This window comes from Echinops telfairi, unplaced genomic scaffold (assembly GCF_000313985.2).
Source record: "Echinops telfairi isolate 266 unplaced genomic scaffold, ASM31398v2 ScPeMD7_10;HRSCAF=50, whole genome shotgun sequence".
Classification (NCBI taxonomy): Eukaryota; Metazoa; Chordata; class Mammalia; order Afrosoricida; family Tenrecidae; genus Echinops; species Echinops telfairi.
In genome coordinates, this window is record NW_022103907.1 from 14,879,638 (window position 1) to 14,885,387 (window position 5,750).

Sequence of the window (5,750 nt, forward strand, 5' to 3'; positions counted from 1 at the left end):
TGTGTTCCCAATATCCTGAACAACTTGCTTCCTAATGATTTCCAGTTACTTCTAAAGAGCTTCTTTAGCTTTAAAACATAGCTAACATCTTACTATGATTTCGATTCTACCTCCTTTTACTTTGCCTATTCTCTTCTATTTGACTTCTAAAATGTATATCAGTTTTCTCTTTATCATTTCAAATGTCAGTTGTCTTCTTAAAATAGCATCCTCTATTTAATTGTGTCATTTAGAGATAAAGGAATTTAAGGAGGAAATATACATCAAAGAGACAGATACCTGACAAAAGAGAGAGAGCATGTAATTTCAAAGGAGTGATTGAATCTGAACCGAAAGATTGCTAGTTTGTTGAAGAGAACAAATCCTTTATATTTTCCCTCAAGAAAAATGATAGTACTAATATTTGACTTTTATTTCAACCTCAATATTTTTTCCCCTAAAGAATAAAGTCCCTGGTTTATTTCTAAGACAGGAACATTCCTTCCAGGTATTTGCTGAAACAAATAAAATGAACTAATTCCACCTGAAGTATCAAGTGTAAGACAGTTTGATGCCACGTGAAGAATCATCTAGAACTCATTGTCAAGCTTTACCATTTGCTGGGCATTCTATGTCAGCACCTCGATTCTGTCGTTTGGGCACTCTGGCCCACCACATGGCAATAAGTAAATTTAGAGTCCACATCCTGGATCTATTTGAATCACACTTTCTCCCATCTGTAAATTAGTTAATAATTCCAACTAATCTGGATTTTTCCGCTTCTTGAAGTCAATCAGAACCAATAGTTCTTTTATTAGTGAAAATAGCAGGGAACTAATAGGAGAAGATGCAAACGGAAATAGAAATTTTCCAAAGGAAATAATCATAAACCAAAAATCTAGAGCTGGCTTTCAGTGTTGACTACGCAGGTGTCTAAGTTTTTATACTGTCCAAACAGGCTATTGAAAGGAAGATTATACACGCAGGGATCCATGTAGTCTATGTAAATTTTATCTTTAAACATAGAGTGATCTATATATGATATTTCTTAAACCTAGGGTTTCTGAGTGTATAATCAATGTGGTTTCAAGTCCAGGCAGTTTCCTGGGGTGTATATGAGATCTGCTCCTAACCAACCGTGCCTTTTAAACTCTGCACCCAAGAAAGACTGGGTGCATATGAATCTTACATAGCCACATTTTAGTGAAATAAAAGACTGAGAAAGTTTCAATGATTTAAAATTCATACGTACAGAAAGTGAAATGATTGTTATTAGAAAAAATATTGTGAGTAGGTGTTGGCCAATCTTTTTAAAGTGAGCTCAAATGTACAAAGTATTAAAGTGCAAGTAGGCGTTGTCCAATAAGCAGACTGCCTGTGTAAAATTGCTATTGAATTCTTTTGTCCCGTATCAGCAGGCTTCAAAATGTTTACAGAAATGGAATTGAAAGATGGTGGTATTTTCCATGAACCTTTTGAAGGTCCCTTGTATATTGTCTTGTTTTTAATATACAAAGTCACATAATTAATTTTAAACCACTTGTTCATTCAGATAACAAATATCTATTGAGAGCCAGGGTGGTAGATATTCTTGAGGCAATAGGAAGCAATAGCTAGCAAAAGAGGCAGAATCCATCCCCTAGTTAGTCTATCATTCTAAAGGCAATGAGAGCCAAAGAGTGAACAAATAAATAATATCCCTACTTTTAGAAATCTTATCTGAAACTCTGCCAAACTACCCTTTAATTAAACAGGAATTACATTCTTATTATTTTTTCCATTTCTGTTTTGTGGATTAGGCCAAAATTAAGTTCAAAACTTCTGAGATGAAGTATGATAAAGAAAGAAGACAGGAAATCAAAAGATATGAGTTTGCCTCTCTCTTTTTCAGCTCCCAGTTGGGAGATCTTGTGTTAAACGACATGTCTGAACATCTACTTTCTCAACTCAATATGGAATTAACTGGAATGCACCCTCTTTATCTCATTTGCAGAAGGTAATAGTATAATATTTAGGAACGGTTACTTAAGTACCTATAAATGTAAGATAGTAAGGAATTACTCTTTAATTAAATAAATAAAATACACCAGAATTTCCTCCTTAAAGTTATAATGGGTGCTTTAAAAAAAATAAATCAAAACTGAACTGACTGCTATTGAGTCTATTTATAGGACAGGGTAGAACTTCCCCCATGCACTACTGAAATTATAATTTATGTTTGTTTGTCTTTTTTTGCTTGTTTGTCTTGTGTAAGTTAGTCTAGATTTTTTTTTAAGCCATAGCTTCACTTGCTCCATTGCTTGGACTCAGACCTTAGTAAAACCATTCATTGTTAAAATAGTTAGAATACTTACCCGGCAGGGGAGATACCATGATCACAAAGGTGGTTTTCCCAGGGCGAGGCTCACCCATTGCACTCCGGATGTGCTGACCCCTGTGATTTCCCCAAATGTGGGAAACTCAACTGCATAATTTGTGGTAGTGGGGGACTGCGTTCGTGCTAAGAAAAAAAAAAAAGTTAGAAATATCTTCCTAATTTAGAGTTGTGATGTCTCTTGGTAGTTTCTTTCAAGCATAGTGTTATGCATGCAATATTTATCTACCGTCCATGGACACTGATCTAATGAGGACACTGCCCCCATTATTGTTAGTGGAGATTTGTATGTCCACTTTCAAAGTATGATGACTATGGAGGTAAAATGTGTTAAGGAAAATGAATAAAAAATTCTCACAAAGGTAAAACTTGAGCAGACTCTGCCATTTATCACTAGATATCTTTCTTCCTTCTCATGGAGACTTTCCAAATATTTCATCATTACTATAAGGGAAGCCCTGGAGGTAGAGAGGTTCTACGTTGGGCTGTGGGACACACGTTCAGCAGTTCGAACAAACCAGTGACTCCGCGGGAGAAAGACTGGGCTTTCTACTCCTGTGAACAGGTGCAGTCTCGGAAACCCACAGGCAGTCTCTGAGTCAATAAGAACCTGTAGACTCCTCCGTTAAAGGGGTTCTGGATTTTCATTTCTACATCAAATGTCCACCAAAGGTGATATCAGTGGACATGTTAGAGACTCTGGACTTTGGAGCGATTCTGAGATAGCATTTTTTTAGGGTGGCTATTTTCTACTTTGTGAAAGGATTTTGAAAAGTTGACTTTGTTTTTATGGCTAATATGCATTGTTTAATGGAGTGAATAGAGAAAACACTCATTTTCTCTTTAGACATCTACCGCCTTTTTTGTAATTCAATAATACTTCAGTATCCAGGTATTATTTTTCAGTAAAAAAATCTCTGTTTTTTAATCAAGTGGATGAGAAGGATTTCAATTTCTTCATGTATTACCTATATGAACCATCAAAGTTCTTTTTCTGCAATATCTGTACTAACATTCTACACACATTACTTTATTTAACAATCAGCCTATGTAGAGTGTGGATTGTTATCATTAAGTATTCAGATGAAGCACTGGAGGCTCAGATAAATAAAGTAATGATCTCAGAGCTCACCGAGAGTTGTTGTGGGGTGCCATTGAGCCAGCTCTCTTTCCTGATGATGTGCCCTACACCATCCTCATGATGAGTTCTGTGTTTGAATGCCTCATTGCAGCCCCCATGTCAGTCTAATCCCATTGAAGGTCTCACTCTTCTTTTGGGGGGAGCTGACAATTTGCTTTAACCAACATAATGGTCTTCTCCAGAACTAGCTCTTCCTGGTTATCTACGCAAAGAACATGAGATGAAGTCCTCTTCCCCTTTCTTCCAAGGCATATTTGTTCATTCTTCTGGTAGTCCATGGTATATTCAATATTTTTATCTAACATCATAACTCAAAGGCATAAGGTCTTTAGTCTTCCGGACAGATTTTCTGGCTTTCTCACGCATATGATGTAACTCAAAGTACCATACATTGTGTCACTTTGTCCACCATATTGTTTCAAAGACATCTTTGATATCAGATTTGCCCAATGAAATGCATGGTTTGATTTTTTTTTTCTTACTGCTTCTCCCACTAACACTGACTGTGAATTCAAAACCGAAAATCTCCCTTGCCATTGAGCCCATTCCAAACACATAGCAACCTCTAGGACGGAGCAGAACTTCCCCCGTGGGTTTCTGAGATGGTGACTCTTTACGGGAGTAGAAACTCTCTTTTCTCCACAGAGTGGGGCAACTCTACCACAGAGAAACTCTCTTTTCCCCACAGAGTGGCTAGTTGTCTTGAACTGCCTACCTTGCAGTTAGCAGCTGAATTCATACCTACTACACCACCAAATCTTCTCCTAATATGATGAAATCGTTGACTACTTCAAACTGTCCCCCCTTTATGATGCTGTTGCTTATGGGTGCAGTTATGAGAACCTTTGTTTTCTTTATGGACTTCTATAGGGAAAGCTTTGTCTTTCATCTTCGTTGCTAAATGATGCAAGAGTTCTTCAGCTTTAGTAACTAGGTTGGTGGTGTCTGCATATTACAAGTCATTAATAAATCTTCCTGCCAGTGATGCCACATTCTTCTTTATATAATCCATCTTCTCAGATCATTTGTTCAGCATACAAATTAATATGTATAGTGAAGAGTTAAAACTCGAATACATGCTTTTCCTGATGTAAAAAAAAAACATAGCAACCCCTTGTTCTGTTCAAACAACTGCTGCTTGGTCTACATTTATGAATATAACTCTTAGCTATTACTGAATTTTTCAAAGTCCAATTGATATCATACAGGGTTATATGCTTATGGAGTTTGATATTTAATGGGGGTTACTATTGGGAGCATTTACCCAACCTGGTCTGCTGAGAAGAACATGGATTCTATTTCTTATTTTTCATAAAACTGTGGGTTGTGTAGAGTGTTTGGGGAACTAAATAAGATAAATTATGTGTTACATAAAATTATAGAGTATTCTTAGTAAAGGTTTATTTTGCTTCTAGTTAAAGTCATGCCAAATAGCATCAGTTAATCTAAGAGTATCTATTGTCCTACCCAGCGCATGAGTTACCACACCTTTGATACATTAAGAAGCCCTAGGAACTGAATGGGTAAGCCTTTGACTGCAAATCAAAGGCCAACATTTTGAAACCACACACTCAATCCCTGAGAAAAATATCTGGTCATCTGCCCCTGGAAAGATATAGCATCTATAAAATATTGTTGGACGGTTTTACCCTGTCATATAGGAGCACTATGAGTCATAATTCACTATTGTGCACACAACAGGGAATGCATGAATGGTTATTCATATATACATGCCTCACCTATAGTCTCGAAGGGATGGAAACGTCTCTCTCTTTTTCATTACATTTCTACATAATGCAGAGGTAACCAAGTCATGCATTAAGGACAAGAACCATATTCTGAATTTAAAATTAAAAAAGGAATGGACATGCCAAAGATTAGATATATGTGAGTTTGAATACTACATTTGGCATTTATTAAGTTTTGCTTTGGAAAAAGCATTTCCCTTCCTGGTTCAATTTCTCATTGTAAAGAGAACTTTAAAACCCATAATAAGAAACCCATCATAAGAGTGGTATAAGCTTCAACTTGTATAAGGCGAGAACAAATGTGCACAACTGGAAAACAGTCAGTTTTTATTTACCTTCTATATAATCATATTGGACATTGGATTTGGGGCTAGACAAGCCAATAGTTTTATTTTGCTTTTCACTTTAATAGTCACTAAGTTGATATTTTATTATACAATAAAACATTATAAAAAGAGATTCTAAAAGATGAAGAAACTATAATACAAGAAACATATATGTGTTTTGC

The 5,750-nt window shown here is 36.1% G+C and overlaps 1 non-coding gene across 1 annotated transcript; it reads left to right on the forward strand.

Moving 5' to 3' along the window:
• The first annotated feature begins 2,325 nt into the window (after positions 1 to 2,325).
• On the forward strand, positions 2,326 to 2,484 carry LOC115868465. Its single transcript, XR_004045615.1, has one exon. It is a non-coding gene; the product is annotated as a U1 spliceosomal RNA (small nuclear RNA).
• The last annotated feature ends 3,266 nt before the right edge of the window (positions 2,485 to 5,750 follow it).